This window comes from Microcaecilia unicolor, unplaced genomic scaffold (genome assembly GCF_901765095.1).
Source record: "Microcaecilia unicolor unplaced genomic scaffold, aMicUni1.1, whole genome shotgun sequence".
Classification (NCBI taxonomy): domain Eukaryota; kingdom Metazoa; phylum Chordata; class Amphibia; order Gymnophiona; family Siphonopidae; genus Microcaecilia; species Microcaecilia unicolor.
Genome location: NW_021963571.1, coordinates 89,604 through 108,676, shown reverse-complemented (window position 1 = coordinate 108,676; position 19,073 = coordinate 89,604). Strand labels below are relative to the sequence as shown.

At 44.9% G+C, this 19,073-nt stretch overlaps 1 long non-coding RNA gene and 1 pseudogene across 1 annotated transcript; one reads left to right on the top strand and one right to left on the bottom strand.

The window, feature by feature from the left end:
• Positions 1–1,701: 1,701 nt before the first annotated feature.
• Positions 1,702–18,089, bottom strand: LOC115459443. The gene is made up of 4 exons (XR_003940275.1): positions 18,077–18,089; positions 15,969–15,972; positions 4,158–4,168; positions 1,702–1,846 (listed from the first exon to the last, which is right to left on the bottom strand). It is a non-coding gene; the product is annotated as an uncharacterized LOC115459443 (long non-coding RNA).
• On the top strand, positions 9,359–12,655 carry LOC115459442 (annotated as a pseudogene).
• Positions 18,090–19,073: the final 984 nt, after the last annotated feature.

Below are 19,073 nucleotides of genomic sequence, written 5' to 3'. Positions count from 1 at the left end.
GCCTGCATCTCTAAAGCTAAAATTTGGGTCTGCATCTGATTTTCTTGAGCTACCTGCTGTTGGACTTGCTGTTTAAGAGAATCTACTTGATAACTTAAGCAACTAGTCATTGTGATTAAGAACTCCTTTTCATTCTCTATCTGCATACATTCTCTCTCTTTGGCTAGTAATTTCTCATTCAATTCTGCATGTTCCCTTAAGGCTTTCTTATATATGGTCCACATTAACCAAGTGCATGCAGAAATTCTCTTGCTCCCTTCCTTAATTGAATATAAATCACATTTTGTTTCAGTTACATTATGGGTCCAAGGATTAGGGCCAGAGGATTCTACGCATTGCTTAGGCAAAGTGGGGTTATCTATGTCCTTCTCAAAAGAAACTGCAAAATTGTTTTTTATTTTATGCCAGAGCATGCCTAAAGATTTGATTATGAAATACATAAAGTACATGAGTGCATAAGTACCTAAATAAGACCAAACATCCATCCAGCACAGCATTCTAAATATTCTAAATGCCCTGAAAACCTTATCAATTTATCACTCGGAAATTTAATTAATGAAACCTGATACTCAGTTCTCTATAAAGCAGCAAAATACAAAAATATAATTTAAGAACACTGCTACCGTATTCTACTCGCACAGAATACCTGTCCCCGTTCTCCACCAATTAATATGTTACAAGAAATGATTTAATTTGGGGAAAACAGCTCTAGAGCAACTCGCCACTGCTTATAATTTAAGAGCAGGTGCTGTATTTATATTGATTTCTCCACCAATCACCAAAGGTGATAATTGCAATAAATTAAATAAATTAAGTATACTCAGAACACAAAGAGACCATATTTTTAGCTTCAAAAAGGTTGATTTAATATACAATTGCACACGAGAGGTAGGTTTTAAGGGATCTTTACAGGTAATCTGTGCATAAAATAGAACAAAGTAGCAGGTAGGTTAACTTACAAGTCCTTGTTACAAGCATGCTGTGGTCCAGCTGATTGATGAGCACATGGTTACGACAGGAGGGCTTCTGCAGTGAATGGATCTGAGTTGCTTGCAGCTGAAGAGAATCTGACTTGCTGGCAGTTGATGAGAATCTGAGTTGCTTGCAGTGAAAAGAATCTGAGTCTTGGGGAAACAGCTTTTGCTTTTATACCTTGCAAGCTGCAGGAGGATATGCCATGTGGATCTTTGCTGGCTTCCTGGTTTTTTGCACACGACCCCTGAGCATTTGCAAAGCATTGTGGTATCTTGGTCTCATGTCTTATGACATCACGAGACTTACAGTCTGGATTTTCTTTTGATGTCCTGCTCAGTCTCTGGGGCAGATACACATTACAAGTCCTTCCTTTCTGCACATGTCTGAAAGCTGATGGGAGGGGCAGGTATACCTTTGACAAGCAAATGTCCTGTTTATGCTTCTCCTGAGTTCTTTGTTTTATTCAGGTGTCCACCTTAGTCCATCTTTTGTTAGGTGGGAGGGCAGAGGAAGCTCTTTTGTGTTTGTTAAGTGTTTGTGATTAACTATCCCTGCTCTCAGAAGTTCCCAGAAAAAGGAATGGAGAGAGAGGGGCTTGAAATGAAACTATTCTCTCTGCTGCCGTGTCAAATATATATTTTTAAAAGATACACAAATATATTGGTGTATATATAATCCAGCAAATATGCTACATATTTCAGTAATAAACTGATACCATTACAGTATTATATGATGCTTGTTCACTTCTTGTAAACATATCTATTACTTTTGTCCTCGCCCTATAATAAACAACAGAGGCAAAGAAAACAGACACAGACCCGTGTAAGCAAGGGAGACTTTAATGCAGATAATAAGGACATGTTAAAAAGCACTCGATCAAGCAATATTGGGAGGGAAAAGCCGCTTAACAGTTTACAAGCGAAGAAAAGTCGCTGCTCATGCCAGTGATTTCTTTCTCGGGATTTATTCAATAATTCAGCAGTTTCTCAGGCGAGTCATTAATTTATTGGGCTTTATTCAATAATTCCAGAGTTTCTCATGCGAGTCATTAATGTATTCAATAGCTCCAGAGCTGCTTATGCTAATTTGCACCAGTCTTCTCGAGATGGTGAGTCGTAAGAAAATATTATTCGTGAAGAAAGGGAAGTTGAACCTACGATCAATTTGTATACGAAGGTTTCACCAAAAGACGAGAATTGTAAGTCAATTGTTGCCATTGCACAGAGTGAAGATTAGAGTTTTTTGTCTTCGGAGGAATAATCTACTATAATAAAACGCACCCTCAACGTTCTGAGGACACTGACGTCACTGCAGGCACTCACACACAGGTTCGTAACTTCATGGTGGTGAAGCCACAACACTCACCATGTCTGCATGCCCCGCCCTCGCGTCACACGTGATGACGTCGAGGGCGGAACACGACAACAAGGGAAATCAACGCACGGGGAGCAGTGTTTCCCTACTCCTCCCCTTCCAACAAATCCCAGTCACAAACGACGACGTGCCCATCACCCCGGCCCCTTTCACCACATCGCCCCACCCCTTTCAAGGTACCGGCCCGCCCCCGGTACCACACTCTTCCCCTCATCACCTTACCTCCCATCCCCTTAAGCCACTATTCCTGGTGGTCTAGCGGTACCTGTTTGCTCGGGCAGGAACGAAGGAACCCCCGCTTTCCTCCCCGGAGCGCTGCTGCTAGCTGCCCGGCTGCATTGTGTCTGAGTCCGGCTCTCAGCCAATCAAAATGGCCGCCGAGAGTTGAAGCTGCCTCGCGAGACCTCAACTCACAGCGGCCATTTTGAAACGCCGAGAGCCGGACTCCCAAACGATGCAGCAAGGAAGCTAGCAGCACTGCTACGGCCAGGAAAGGGGGCTTTCTTTCCTGCCCCGACCGAACAGGTACCTCTAGACCACCAGAAAGACAAGTGTAAGGGGAGGGGAAGGGAGTCCGGTGCTGGCTAGGGCCCGTTTCATCAGCGGCAGAAACGGGCCTTTTTTACTAGTAATAATAATGAGCAAGGACAGCCGGGCACAGCGTCTTTATATGCACGGTCATAACTGAAGCCTCAGTATACACAGTCGGTGATGTGCAAAGTGAAGCAAAAGAGAGTAAGATGCCTTTCAAGCATCTTGAAGCCCAAGGATATAACACGGACGATCGAAAAGGTAGCAGTAGCAGGATAAAACTCACAGTACTAATAAACGATAGAAAAACATATCAAATGGAGAAGAGCCTAATCTAAATTTCCAGTTGTGTACATTCACTATGAAATTGTAATTAAAACACGAGGAAAAAGACCTTCATCAGGGTGTCAGCTAAGTGCTGGACTTTTTTATCATTCTATTTGAGTAAACAAAAGACAAAAAGATTTCTGAAATAAGAAATCTACTTCTACAATTCGATATGTCTAGCGCCTTCGACATGGTTGATCATAGAATACTACTACATATCCTCGAATTCTTCGGAATTGGAGGCAATGTCCTCAATTGATTAAAAGGATTCCTAACCACACGATCATACCAAGTAACATCTAATTCGACTACATCAGCTACATGGATACCTGAATGCGGAGTTCCACAGGGATCCCCCCTCTCACCGACCTTATTCAACTTAATGATGATACCCTTGGCGAAACTACTATCAAACCAAAACCTTAACCCATACATATACGCAGACGACGTAACGATCTACATCCCATTTAAACAAGATCTAAAGGAAATTTCCAACGACATCAAAGTCTACACATCATGCACACATGGGCAGACGCATTTCAGCTGAAACTCAATGCAGAAAAAACCCAATGCCTAATACTCACCTTGCAACATAACACAAGCAAACAAATTCACTACCATCAACACACCAAAACTGAATCTCCCAATTTCAGACACCCTAAAAATTCTTGGAGTTACCATTGATCGACACCTAACACTTGAGAATCACGCGAAAAACACAACCAAGAAGATGTGGAAATTAAAAAGAGTGAGACCTTTCTTCCCCAGGACAGTCTTCCGTAACCTAGTACAATCAATGGTACTCAGTCACCTAGATTACTGAAATGCACTATAGGCTGGCTGCAAAGAGCAAATAATCAAGAAACTTCAGACAGCTCAGAACACTGCAGCTAGACTCATATTCGGTAAAACAAAATATGAAAGTGCTAAACCCCTGCAAGAAAAACTACACTGGCTCCCACTCAAGGAACGCATCACGTTCAAAATATGTACCCTAGTTCACAAAATCATCCACGGAGATGCCCCAGCCTACATGTCAGACCTGATAGACTTACCACCCAGGAATGCTGAAAAATCATCCCGCACATTCCTTAAACTTCACTTCCCCAACTGTAAAGGTCTAAAATACAAACTAACGCATGCGTCAAACTTTTCCTACCTGAGCACGCAATTCTGGAACACGCTGCCGTGCAACTTAAAAACGATCTATGAAATAACTAACTTCCGCAAAATACTGAAGACCCATCTCTTTAGCAAAGTATACCACAAAGACCAACAAATATGAACTCCTATACTTATATTCAGAACTGCTTTTCTACTTGTTAATCTACCATTATGATCCATCATTATCATGTTACCCAAGACCCCTCTGTTATACTAAATGTATGCTTCCTTATATATTTCCACTATTCATGTTATATTGTAAGCCACATTAAGCCTGCAAAGAGGTGGGAAATTGTGGGATACAAATGCAATAAATAAATAAATAAATAAAGTTCATGCAGAAAACTAGCAGCTGGAGGTTAACCAAAGAAATGCTTTCACAGTGGGAGCAGTTGCTGTGTTGTGAAATTTAAACTGAGCAATGTGGATCTGCTGTTAAAATCGCTGCAGTGTTACTGACTGAGCTCAAAGCTGCTTTCGGTCATTCCTGCTTCCACATGTTGAGTGCTTGTATTCCTTAAAGAATGCTAAGAGTTTTGCTATATTGGTTAGTTTTTTTCTCATTCTGTCTAGACACTTAATTCATTTTACTAATGGGTTTGATTCCTATTTTGCTACCCCAGTGTTATATCCTAGGAGATATTATTATCCTTATTGTTTACCAACTTATCACGAAAGGAATCCCTCTACTTTTGCTTCTAGTTATTTGAATCACAAGGATCCGAACATTGTGTCTTCTACTAAACATCACATTAAAAAAGGCTCCGCCATTTGATTAAAGTCCCACTGTCAGCAACTTTACTTGTTCTTATTTTTCTCTGTCTATAGGTTATGCCAGTGCTGGATCAGTTGTTAACAAAGCTGTAATTATTAAAGACTGGATAACTGATGTTCAATTTGATTTTGTTCTAATCTCTGAAACTTGGCTACAGGCAAAAGATGACCCTGTTATTGTAGATGTATGGCAACCCAATTATTCTGTTCTTCATTTCCCTAGAGCTAAAAAAAAAAAAAAGGGGGGGGGCGGAGGTGGTTTAGCTATCATCTCTAAATCTTTATTTGAGGTAAAAACGATCTCTGAATTTCAATCTCCAAATCTGGAAATTGCTACTTGTTCTGTTTCTTGCCATTCTTTATTTAAACCTATCTGCCTCCTAATGTTATATTGTCCTCCTAATTGTTGGAACTCACTTGAGGCTGATCTTACCGAACTCATCTCCAATGCATGTATTAATAATGATAATATCATTATGGTTGGAGATCTTAATTTACATCTTGCAACATTACCAACCAATACACCAAGAATTTCCTAGAATCCCTTAATGTTTGGCAATTCTCGCTTTTCAACGGAATGTCCTCTCATATTAAAGATCATCAATTAGATATATTAGCAACTAAATTTACAGACCCAACTACTTTTTTCATCTCAGATTCTCATTGGACCCCAATACCTTGGTCAGATCACAGTAGCCTCTTTTTTTAAATTGCATTGGAAGAAAATTAATTGTCATTCCAAATCCTGAAATTGGTTACATTTCTTTAAAACTAGAGTTAAAATTGACCTTTAAAAATTCTGGTCCAATGAGTCATTCACTGCATTACTTACCTCGAACCCCTCCCTGAATTTCATTCAGCAATAGAATGATACTTGTAAAGCAGTCCTTGATGTTATTGCAGCTGTGACTGTCAAATCTGGTACAAAAAGATTATCTCCTTCCTTCAATTATGATCTTTTAGAAATGAAACGTGAAAGCAGGAGACAAGAGAGAATTTGCGCTAAGGACAAATCCACTCAACCAGTGGCGTAGCCAGAAGTCAATTTTTGGGTGGGCCAACAGGTTGGATGGGTGGGCACTAGACAGTGGTTTGCTGGTAAATGTTTAACAACAGGCTCTCTCCCTGGTCCACCTCTGCGCCCCCACCCCCCCCGGTCCACCTCCCCTCAAAATTGCAGAGCTGGCTATAGCCGGGGAGAGAGCCTGGGGGTGGAGGCAATGCATTACTCTCTCCAAGAAATAAAATTAAATGATCCCAGGTGCCAATCTAATTCATGTTTAATGTGGGATAAAATGCCATAAATAAGTAAATAAATATAAACTTTTAATGTTGAGCACCTGATTCTCAAAGTGGACATATTCCAAACACTATAATGAAAATAAAATGATTTTTTTCTACCTTTGTTGTCTGGTGACTTTGTTTTTCTGATCATGCTGGCCCAGTATCCGATTCTGCTGCTATAAGTCCTCTTAACTCCATTTCCAGGACTTCCTTTCCATTTATTTCTTTCCTTTCCTCCTTTCTTCTTCATTTCTGGTCCTCCGCAGACTTGACTGTCCAGTGGATCCAGCTTCTGCCTATTTTCTCCATCCATGTGCAGTTTTTCTCCTCTCTTCTTTTCCCCTCATATCATCTCCTTCCTCTCTCTTCCCTCCTCTCCATCCATGTCAGCATTTCTTCTCTCTCCCTTCCACTCCATCCATGTGCATCTCCTTTCTCTGTCTTCCCTCCCCTCCATCCATGTCCAGAATTTCTTCTTTCTCCCCTCCATCCATGTGCATCTCCTTCCTTCACGTCCATCCCATCTCCTCCACCCACCCATGTCCAGCAACCCTCCTCTCTCCCCTGCCCTCCCCTCCATGTCCAGCAATTTCTCCTCTCTCCCTGGGCCCTGTCCTCCCATCCATGGCCATCGATGCTCCTCTCTCCCCTTTGACCATCTCCCTCTCATTCCCTTTCCAGCACTCCTAGTCCCCCCTCTGTCTCTCCCTTACCCAGTCTCCTAAATTCCTCCCCCCATCTTTCACCCACTTCATTAGTCCCCCATTCCCCATACTCTGTACTCACTACCCCTCCCAATCCCATCCTTCCCTCTGATCACCAACAATAAAGAATGACAACGTGGACGCAGGCAGCAGCTCACAGGTTTGCTTCCTGTGATTTGAGTGAAGGCGACGGCTGCGCGGGGGAGTAGAAAAAGATTTTCTAAATGGCTTCCAGTTCTTTCCCTCCTTCTCTAGTCGCAGCGGCGAACTGGCGCGGGCGGCCAGTAAAAGCATAAAGCAGCCAGGCTCTTCGACTCCGTCCGTCCTTCGCTTCCCTGCCTTCTCAGCGCGTCCCGCCCACCCGAAAGGAAATGACATCAGAGGAAGGCGGGACGCGCTGAGAAGGCAGGGAAGCGAAGGACGGACGGAGTCGAAGAGCCTGGCTGCTTTATGCTTTTACTGGCGCCGCCCGCGCCAGTTCGCCGATGCGACTCTGGAGCGATCAGATGAGCCAGAGCGGGTACTGTTTCTGCTGCAATGTGTGTGCACTTGGGTGGGCGGGCGGCCGGGCGGGCCTGAGCTGAAATTGGGTGGGCCTGGGCCCACCCAGGCCCACCCGTAGCTACGCCCCTGCACTCAACTAATAACCAGTTCTACTGATCCCACACCTACTGCCGACCACTTGGCTACTTATTTTAAACAGAAAATAGCTAAAATCAGACTACCACTATTTCCTCTATTTACATCATCCTTTACTGCCTCATTCTCAAGCAGATGGAATCTGCTCCACTTTCATCCAATCACTTCTGATCAGGTCAATCAGGCGTTATGCAAATTCACATTGTCTGCTTGATAAGCACCCTACTTATCTCCTAAAGTCAGCTCCCATTTATTCTTACATCATTTGCACTCAAATCTTACTTTGATGTTGTCCAAAGGTTTCTGTCCCTCTGACAATGGCCATATTATTTTGACTCCTTTCCTAATAATACCTAACATTCTATTTGCTTTCCTAGCCGCCGCAGCACACCGAGCAGAAAAGAAGGCTGGCGAGCAGCCATGCAGTAGCTCCCTGTCCCGTGCTCAGCCATCCCCTCCGGGTTCGCCCTTTCCTCTCTGAACACACCACCCGAACTCTCGTCCACGCTCTCATTACCTCTTGACTGGACTACTGCAACTTACTCCTCACCGGCCTCCCACTTAGCCATCTATCCCCCCTTCAATCTGTTCAGAACTCTGCTGCTCGTCTCATATTTCGTCAGAACCGATATACTCATATCACCCCTCTCCTCAGGTCACTTCACTGGCTTCCAATCAGATACCGAATTCAATTCAAGCTTCTCCTTCTTACCTACAAATGCACTCAGTCTGCCGCCCCTCACTACCTTTCTACCCTCATCTCCCCTTACGTTCCCGCCCGTAACCTCCGTTCACAGGACAAATCCCTCCTCTCAGTACCCTTCTCCACCACCGCCAACTCCAGGCTCCGCTCATTCTGCCTCGCCTCACCCTATGCGTGGAACAACCTTCCTGAGCCCTTACGCCAAGCCCCCTCCCTGCCCATCTTCAAGTCTTTGCTTAAGACCCATCTCTTCAATGCTGCATTCGGCACCTAACCCTTACCACTCAGTGAATCCAGACTGCCCCGATTTTGACTGCCCCTATCGGACCGACCATTCACTTTATTTTTGTTACATTTGTACCCCGCGCTTTCCCACTCATGGCAGGCTCAATGCGGCTTACATGGGGCAATGGAGGGTTAAGTGACTTGCCCAGAGTCACAAGGAGCTGCCTGTGCCTGAAGTGGGAATTGAACTCAGTTCCTCAGTTCCCCAGGACCAAAGTCCACCACCATAACCACTAGGCCACTCCTCCACTCCACTTGTCTATTAGATTGTACGCTCTTTGAGCAGGGACTGTCGCTGCGTAACCCTAGTAGCGCTCTAGAAATGTTAAGTAGTAGTAGTCGTAGTAGTAGTTCCCCTTAGTAGTAGTAGTAGTAGTTCCCCGTCTGGGTAGGAGTGACGTCACTGGAAACTGCAGCGGGGATTGGCTGGGAGGCTGGAAGGGAAGGGCGTACAGTGCAAATCGAGATAAAGGTTTGCCGAGGACACAGGGGTGCCTTTTCGGCGGCAAGTTCGGCGCAAGCAGTGGCAGCAGATTGTTTGAGCAGGTCATTCACACAGCAGGTCTTGGACGGCAGCTCAGTTTCCGGGAGAAGAAAAATGGCGTCTAGCGTCGCAGCACCGAGCGGCTCCATGGCGGCTGGCCCGGGGAACCCGCCCGTGTCCGGCGGAGCTACGAGCATTACTGCTTCCATCACTGGCACAATGAACAAGAAGAAAAAGCCTTTCCTTGGCATGCCCGCTCCGCTCGGATATGTGCCGGGCCTGGGCAGAGGTGCCACCGGTTTTACAACCCGTTCTGATATCGGTCCTGCCCGAGATGCCAATGACCCAGTAGACGATCGCCATGCTCCTCCAGGAAAGAGGACAGTGGGGGACCAGATGAAGAAGAGTCAGGCTGATGACGATGATGAGGACCTAAACGATACTAATTATGATGAGTTTAATGGCTATGCCGGGAGCCTGTTCTCCAGCGGACCCTATGAGAAGGATGACGAGGAGGCAGATGCTATTTACGCAGCCCTGGATAAGCGGATGGACGAAAGGAGGAAAGAGAGAAGAGAGCAGCGTGAGAAAGAGGAGATTGAAAAATACCGCATGGAGCGACCCAAAATTCAGCAGCAGTTTTCTGACTTAAAGAGGAAACTGGCTGAAGTCACAGAGGAAGAGTGGCTAAGTATTCCTGAAGTTGGTGATGCCAGGAACAAACGGCAAAGGAACCCACGTTACGAAAAACTGACACCTATCCCAGATAGCTTCTTTGCAAAACACTTACAGAGTGGAGAGAATCACACCTCTGTGGATCCCCGACAGACACAATTTGGTGGACTAAATACTCCCTTTGCTGGGGGGCTGAACACTCCTTATCCAGGAGGAATGACATCTGGGCTGATGACTCCAGGCACTGGTGACCTGGACATGAGAAAGATAGGACAAGCCAGGAATACCTTGATGGATATGAGACTGAGCCAGGTGTCAGACTCTGTGAGTGGCCAGACTGTGGTGGACCCCAAAGGATACTTGACTGACTTAAATTCAATGATCCCAACACATGGTGGAGACATCAATGATATCAAAAAAGCCCGGCTGCTGTTGAAGTCAGTGCGGGAGACCAACCCTCACCACCCTCCAGCTTGGATCGCTTCTGCACGTTTGGAGGAGGTCACTGGCAAACTACAAGTGGCTCGAAATCTTATCATGAAAGGCACTGAAATGTGCCCCAAGAGTGAAGATGTTTGGTTAGAAGCTGCCCGCCTGCAGCCCGGTGACACAGCTAAAGCTGTGGTAGCCCAAGCAGTACGCCACTTGCCACAGTCTGTGCGGGTTTATATTCGAGCAGCAGAATTGGAGACTGATATCCGAGCGAAAAAGCGTGTGCTGAGGAAAGCCCTGGAGCATGTACCTAACTCTGTGCGTCTGTGGAAGGCGGCAGTGGAGCTGGAAGAGCCTGAAGATGCCCGAATCATGCTTAGCAGAGCTGTAGAGTGCTGTCCCACGAGTGTGGAGCTGTGGCTTGCTTTAGCAAGACTAGAAACTTATGAAAATGCTCGTAAAGTTCTCAACAAAGCTCGAGAAAATATTCCTACAGACCGGCACATCTGGATTACGGCTGCCAAACTTGAAGAAGCCAATGGAAATACACAGATGGTGGACAAGATCATTGACAGAGCCATTACTTCCTTGCGGGCAAATGGAGTGGAAATCAACAGAGAGCAGTGGATCCAGGATGCAGAGGAGTGTGATAAGGCTGGCAGTGTGGTGACATGTCAGGCAGTTATCCGAGCTGTGATTGGGATTGGGATTGAGGAGGAAGACAGGAAGCACACCTGGATGGAAGATGCTGACAGTTGTGTTTCCCACAGTGCTCTGGAGTGTGCCCGTGCAATCTATGCCCACGCTTTACAGGTTTTCCCAAGCAAGAAGAGTGTCTGGCTGAGAGCAGCATACTTTGAGAAGAACCATGGCACCAGGGAATCCCTGGAGGCGCTCTTGCAGAGGGCTGTCGCTCATTGTCCCAAGGCAGAAGTCCTTTGGTTGATGGGAGCAAAGTCAAAATGGCTGGCAGGCGATGTGCCTGCTGCCAGGAGTATTCTGGCTCTGGCTTTTCAGGCAAATCCAAACAGTGAAGAGATCTGGCTGGCTGCAGTGAAGTTGGAATCTGAGAACAATGAGTATGAAAGAGCTAGAAGACTACTAGCAAAGGCTCGCAGCAGTGCATCCACAGCTAGGGTCTTCATGAAGTCGGTAAAGTTGGAATGGGTGCTGGGAAACATCAAAGCTGCCCAGGACCTCTGTGAAGAAGCCTTGAATCATTATGAGGATTTTCCCAAGCTCTGGATGATGAAAGGGCAGATCCTGGAACAGGAAGAACTTTCAGAAATGGCTCGTGAAGCATATAACCAGGGGCTAAAGAAGTGTCCCCACTCCATTCCACTGTGGCTGCTGCTCTCCAGGTTGGAGGAGAAGGCTGGACAGCTGACCCGTGCCAGGGCCATCTTGGAGAAGTCTCGTTTGAAGAATCCAAAGAACCCGGAGCTTTGGTTAGAGTCTGTGCGCTTGGAGTACAGGGCAGGGTTGAAGAACATTGCCAACACGTTGATGGCTAAAGCCCTGCAAGAGTGTCCCAATTCAGGAATATTGTGGTCAGAAGCCATTTTCCTGGAGGCACGGCCACAGCGTAAAACAAAGAGTGTGGATGCCCTGAAGAAATGTGAGCATGACCCTCACGTGCTCTTGGCTGTAGCCAAGTTATTCTGGAGTGAGCGTAAAATAACAAAGGCCCGGGAGTGGTTTCATCGCACAGTGAAAATTGACTCGGACCTGGGTGATGCCTGGGCTTTCTTCTACAAGTTTGAGCTGCAGCATGGTACAGAGGAGCAACAGGAGGAGGTGCGCAAGCGCTGTGAGAACACAGAACCACGTCATGGCGAGTTATGGTGCCAGATGTCCAAGGATATCCAGAACTGGCAGCACAAGATCGGGGAAATTCTCTTACTTGTGGCTGCCAAGATTAAAAACGCCTTCTAAATGCCTCATTCACTGGCCAGTTGTAGATTATGCCTCTCTTTACATTAAATGTATGCTTGTTGTGTGCGTTCTGTGAGTGTGTCTTAATTCCTGTATTTCCCGTAGGAAAAGCTTTAAGAAACAGACTTCTGAGCTGAATGTACATTCCCTTAAAGGAAGCCAGGGCAGCCTTAGACTGAAGGACAGAGGAAAATGACCCATGCAAAGAATTACAGGTGAAAGGATGTTTCTAGCCCTATTTGGAAGGGTTGACGAGTGGCTCTGAGAGCAGTACTGATCCCCAGCATGGACAAAAAGTTGATCCTTAGACATGGATGCTGGCTTTCCTTTCAAAAGTCTCATCTTGACCAGTTTTTTCTTTATTCAATGAAATTGAATAAAGAAAAAACGCAATGCCTGGTTCTCTCTTCCCAATACTCCCCTTACCTCCCGACTACTCTGAACACCCCTGATGTCAAACTCTCCATATCCGATAATGATGAAGTAATGATTGACAACCATTTATCATTTGATAACCACGCCAAAGTCACCACAAAGAAAATGTTTAATATGATGTGGATATTGAAACGAGTGAAGCCATACCTCCCATTCAACACTTTCCGGAACCTGATACAGTCCACTGTTATTACCCACGCTGACTACTGCAACAGTGTTTTCTTAGGATGCAAAACCCAAATACTGACTAGACTCCAGACTGCCCAAAACACGGCAGCCAGACTAATTTTTGGCAAATCAAAATTTGAAAGTGCATCACCTCTGCGAGTGAAGCTTCACTGGCTCCCCATCAAAGAAACAATAAATTTCAAGATCAACACATTGACCCACAAGATCATACACAGAGAATCCCCCGGTTACATGAGTGATTTGATCGACCTCCCTGCCAGAAATAGATCTATTTCTTCACGAACTTAACCAACTTTTGCAAACTATTGAAGACCCATCTCTTTGATAAGATATACCACAAAGAGCAGCACATGTGAAATTCCCCACTTATATCTAGAAATGTCTTACAATGTTCTCTGTTATATTGCTATCATGTATTTCTTTACCATGTAACCCAAAATCCTGTAACACCAATTATTTATTTTCTTATTTCCACTATTCATGATGTATTGTAAGCCACCTTGAGCCTGCAAAGAGGTGGGAAAATGTGGGATACAAATGCAACAAATAAATAAATAAACCTGCACCTTCCCAATTCATTTGATCTACCTTTCTGAGCTTACTTAACGTTAATTCCGAACTTGTTTCTCGGTTAGTGTCAGCTTGGCCACGTTGCTCTGGCAAAACTCTTACTGTACATCCACGGGTTGGAGTGGCCTAGTGGTTAGAGCACTGGTCTTGCAATCCAGAAGTGGCCGGTTCAAATCCCACTGTAAGCAGTGTTGGTGTCCCATGTGGTAGGCATCAAGAATTTTATTTTAATTCTGAAACAAAAAATTACGCTAGATGGCCGGTTCTCTCCAAGGCTGTGAGGTGATGACACATAGAAGTATTGATTGTGGTTTACATACTGTTCCCCTGTAGTAAGATGAGGTTTTAATGCATGCACTTTTCCAGCTTAGCATGTAGAGAAATTTTTAGCCGCCATATTTGCCAAGGTGGGTCTCCTACTTATCACTACTGTGTGTCTTAAATCAAACGGCTGTGTGCAATCCTTACTGATATGCAATCTGAGCCCATTTTCTGGCACACTAGAGGACTGGTGCAGTGGTTAGCGTTCCACTCTTTACATCCGTTGGTGTTGGTTTTTTAAATCCTAGTGCATGTGAATTCCTCAATGCTATTACATGCATATTTGTTTACGCTTGTCTTCCTTATTAACATGAGGATTCCCTCAAGGCTATTACGGGCATATTTGTTTACGCTTTTTTTCCTTAATAGCATCCTTCGATAAGCGTTTAATGCTGAGGCACTCCTGTATTTCATTGTACAGATCATACAAATTCAGATCACTGCTGTACTTCCCTGAATCTGGTCTATTACCTGAATTCAGTATTACACTGCTCATTTCTCTACCCCTTAGGCACAAGGATCGATGCTCTAGCAGCAGTGGAAGTACAGGGCATTTCTCCCCTAGTCCTTTATCCTCTAACGAGCAAAAGGGTAGGTGGGAAACCCATTCTATGACATACAGCATACAGGATCTGTTTCAGAAAACAACCTGGAGTTGATGAGTGGCCTAGTGGTTAGAGCACCAGTCTCAACATCCAGAGGTGGCCAGTTCAAATCCCACTGCTGCGCTTTGTAAGGGCAGTTACCCCTGCTGGAAACTTATCCCAGTGCTTGAATTTAGGAAGGTTCCTCTGCTTTTACAAGCATATCCATCTTTGCAGCCCAGGATGCAGAATACAAACACCACAAATCCCCATCTGGCAGGACGGTTGGGAGGGCACTTCATTTTATTCACTGCCTTTTGAACAGGGGATTTTACTTTTATGATAAAGTAGTTCAGCTGTATTGCAGGTATAGCATAGTGCCTAGAGTATCTTCCTCTGAGCTTGGCAAAGTGGGCTCATTTCCCTCCTGTGGCTCTTAAAAAACTTGTAATCCTTTACTTTCTCTTCAACTCTGTACTCCTAGTATGTGTGCCCTCGCAAAGCCTTCAAAGTGCACACCTTCCCGCAGTTCATCTAATTTGAATTTATTCACTTCCTGTGAGGTGATCGTCAATCTCCCTGGACTTGATCTACTCGGGGTTCTATCATAATGCTGTATTACTTGGAGGATATGAGAGAACTTAGGTTTTCCTTGTTTTAGAGTACTAATGTTTATTTTGTGGCAGCCTTTTAGCCTCTTTCGAAGATGGAGAGACACTTTGACCAATGATGAGATTCCTAATTTGGAGGTGAGTGAGCTGAGTCAGCGGAACATTTTGAAGTTGGATTCCCTTAATGAACAGTGGACCCAAGCTTAGTTGTTCTTCCACTCTTTTGGAGCGAACAATGCAGACGGTTGAGGTGTGCATATGCAAAGCAGAGGGGGGCTCTTTAAGTGTGCCTCCTTTAATGGCTTGGACACGAATGCTATGATGGGGCTAGAGCTAGTGCCCACTGAAGGCTTTCCTCGTAGGAGCTATGCCCTCACAGGAATCTTTCTTTACCTCTCATGCTTTCGGTCAAGGTGACAGACCTTTGTGACTCCACCTCTCGAAATGCATCATTTCTTGCCATGATTGGGTCTGTGGACTTCATGCCTTGTGTGGTCCCTAACTTCCGCACCAAGTTACCAGCATGCATTCAACCACGATTTAGGGTATAACGTGGTTATACAAGAATTTCCCCCCACAGGTGATGTCCCCTTCCCCCTTTCTTTACATGTGTGCCTCCCCCAGCTGATTTTCCCCTTTGCAAGTGGTCTGTCTATTCACTAACTAAACCTGGTTGCTAGAGGAGGAGTGCACTAGTGGTTACAGCACTGGTTGCAGCCCAGAGGTTGCCAGTTCAAATCCCACTGCTTATACAGGCAGATGGTACTTCCCATTGCTACTTGCATAATAGGTTCATAGGATGCTTGAAACTGGTATCCACACCCCTCAGAACCTTTCCTTGCAATTGTCAGGCTATCTAACCACCTGCTTTTATCTGTTCCTTTTCACTCCCACCTTATTTGTCCATTTCTACACCAATGCATAGTTAGGTGTCCCTTGCTTTCGGAGGCAGAGTTAATGTTGTGACTCCACGCTTCTATGGTTGTTTCCTGATGCTTGCATCCAGTTAGCTATGAATGATGCCTCCTGTCCCCTCACAAGGCATTCCACTTGGTCCTGCGAGATCAGCCTGGCTGACTCACTCAAATACTCCCCCCCCCCCCCCACCAGTGGCGTTCCTAGGAGCGCTGACACCCGGGGCGGATTGCCGATGCGCCCCGCCCCCCTGTGCAGCGCGACCCCGCCCCAGCGAAAGAACCCCCTCACCCCCGGGTGCACGCTGCTGGGGGGGGGGGTGCCGCGCGCCGGTCAGCATTCGTTTCCATGCTCCCTCTGCCCCGGAACAGGTTACTTCCTGTTCCGGGGCAGAGGGAGCATGGAAACGAACGACGCTGACTGGCACGCGGCACCCCCCCCAGTGGTGTGCACCCGGGGCGGACCGCCCCCCCCCCCCTTGGTACGCCACTGCCTCCCACAGCTGCATCTCACTGGATCTCTGACATCCAAAATAACCTCTCTGTCACTCTCTCATACACACACTGTCAAGGACACACAGCATCTCTATGTCTCACACACAGACACACACTCCCTCCCCTAACCCACGCAATAAAGAAATTGTTACAGTGGAATCCGGAATACATACAAATGTCACACAGCTCTTTTTTACACATCATATTACACATACTACAAAAAAGCAAACATTTTTTTAAACATTTCAGAAAATAATACCATTTTCAACATTAATGCCAGAAACCCATCACCTTGCTAGCGCCCGTTTCATTTGTTTCCGAAACGGGCCTTTTTTACTAGTGTTAAAATAAATGGTAAGCAGGCTGTTAGCTATTCTGCCCTGATGTAGAGAGGTTTTTAAGGACACATGACCTGAGCACAAGGTGAGAAATTTACTGCTAACTCTGAGGTGATAAAGAAGGGTTAGCTCACCCTCTACATTGGGGCAGAAAAACTAATAGTGCCCCCTGGAGCCCCAGAAATCCAATTACCCTGATCCTCCAATCATCCATACATTTTGGAATGCCTATGAAATGCCCATTTCCACATCCATAACCATGCCCTTTTTGGCTCTATGCATTAGAATTTAGGTGCTGTGCGTTGCAAATTATGCATGTCAATTCTAATTATTGCCAATTGGTGCTCATTATTGCTTGTTGAGTGCTGTTAAAAACACTGAAGATTGGCTTAAGCCAATTAAGTTACGCACATTGATATAGAATATGCTTGAATTTTTGTGCGGAACGCTAGGCACAATACATTGAATTCTGGGGTATATGTGACATATGCAGATTATAAAATATATATGTAAAGTGAATCGTGAAAATTAATATATATCTGTCCATCAATGTGGAAATTAAAAAGAATACGACCTTTCTTCCCAAGGAGTGTTTTCCGCAACCTGGTACAATCAATGGTGCTCAGTCATCTAGACTATTGCAACGCACTATATGCCGGCTGCAAAGAACAAATAATCAAGAAACTCCAAACAGCCCAGAACACTGCAGCTAGACTTATATTCGGCAAACCAAAATTTGAAAGTACTAAGCCCTTACGAGAAAAACTTCACTGGCTCCCACTTAAGGAACGTATCGCTTTCAAGGTATGCTCATTAGTTCATAAAATTATCCATGGAGACGCACCAGCTTACATGCCAGACCTGATCAACTTACCACCTAGGAATACCAAAAGATCATCCCGCACATTCCTTGATCTGCACTTCCCCAGCTGCAAAGGAATGAAATACAAACTAATGCATGCGTCAAACTTCACCTACCTGAGCATGCAGTTATGGAATGCACTACCGCACAGCTTGAAATCGGTCTACGAACTTCCGCTCATTACTGAAGACCCACCTCTTTAATAAAGCCTATCACAAAGATCAACCAATGTGAATATGTACAAATCGCCTTTCTATATTTAGAATTGTCTCTTAATATCTGCTTGTACACTATTATTCTGTCTTATTATCATCATGCTGACCAAAACCCTGCAATACTAAATGTTTATTAACTAACATTCTTCCACTATTCATGAAGTATTGTAAGCCACTTTGAGCCTGCAAAGAGGTGGGATAAGGTGGGACACAAATGCAACAAATAAATAAGTATGTAAAAACCTATCAAAGTGACTTAAATGAGGAAATAATGTATATATGAAATTCATATACTAGTGAAATGTGTGAAGACCATTTAAAAAACATTAATGAGTGAAGAAATCAGATTGCTGAAAGAATTGCTATCCAGTATCAAACCTTGAATAACAAGGGAAACAAGGAGTAAGAGCATGCAAAAGTTTATTTGCCCAAGTAAATTGACCCAAAAGCAATGGCGTTCCTTGGTTGGCTGGCACCTGGGGCAGATAACTGCTGTGCACCCCCCCCCCCCTCCCGGGTGCATTCTTCTTGCCTGCTGGGGTGCTGGGAGCAGCCGCATCGCTGTCGGCTCTGCTGGTTCCCTCTTCCCTCTGCCCCGGAACAGCAATTAACAGCAGAGGGAGCAGGGAACCGGCAGAGACGACAGCCCTGCACCATTCCTGCAGCATGCACCCAGGGCGGACCACCCGCACTGCGCCACTGCCCAAAAGACCCTACATGGGCCGTGTTTCAACACAATGCTTTCCTCGGGGGATCAAGATGGTTCAGATAGATCAGTTTCTCAGAGAATGTAAATGGTAATAACCATTAATATACTGGAGCACAATACATTGCGTGCCGTGGTAATTGGTCCTCTCTGGCAAATAAACTTTTGGATGATCTTACTCCTCGTTTGCCTCGGTCAGTTGTTTTTGCTTGCATTCCTGGGGAACCAAATTCAATTCCCTCTGCAGTTCCATGTGACCCTGGGCAAGTCACTTAACCCTCCGTTGCCCCAGGTATAATATGCTACTTAGATTGTGAACCTATTAGGGACAGTGCCAGGACCTGTACAATTGTATGTATGTAAACCAATTCATGCTTTAAAGAGGTGGTATATCAAATTAAGACATGATAAGAATGATGATAATATCAATACGTTCTACATTCTATATGTATTTTCTGATAGTTGAATTTCTGTCTTTTAATTTCTTGATATGTTTATATTTTGTGTATTTTAGATACTTTTGATATTTTTTTATGTGTTTTATTTG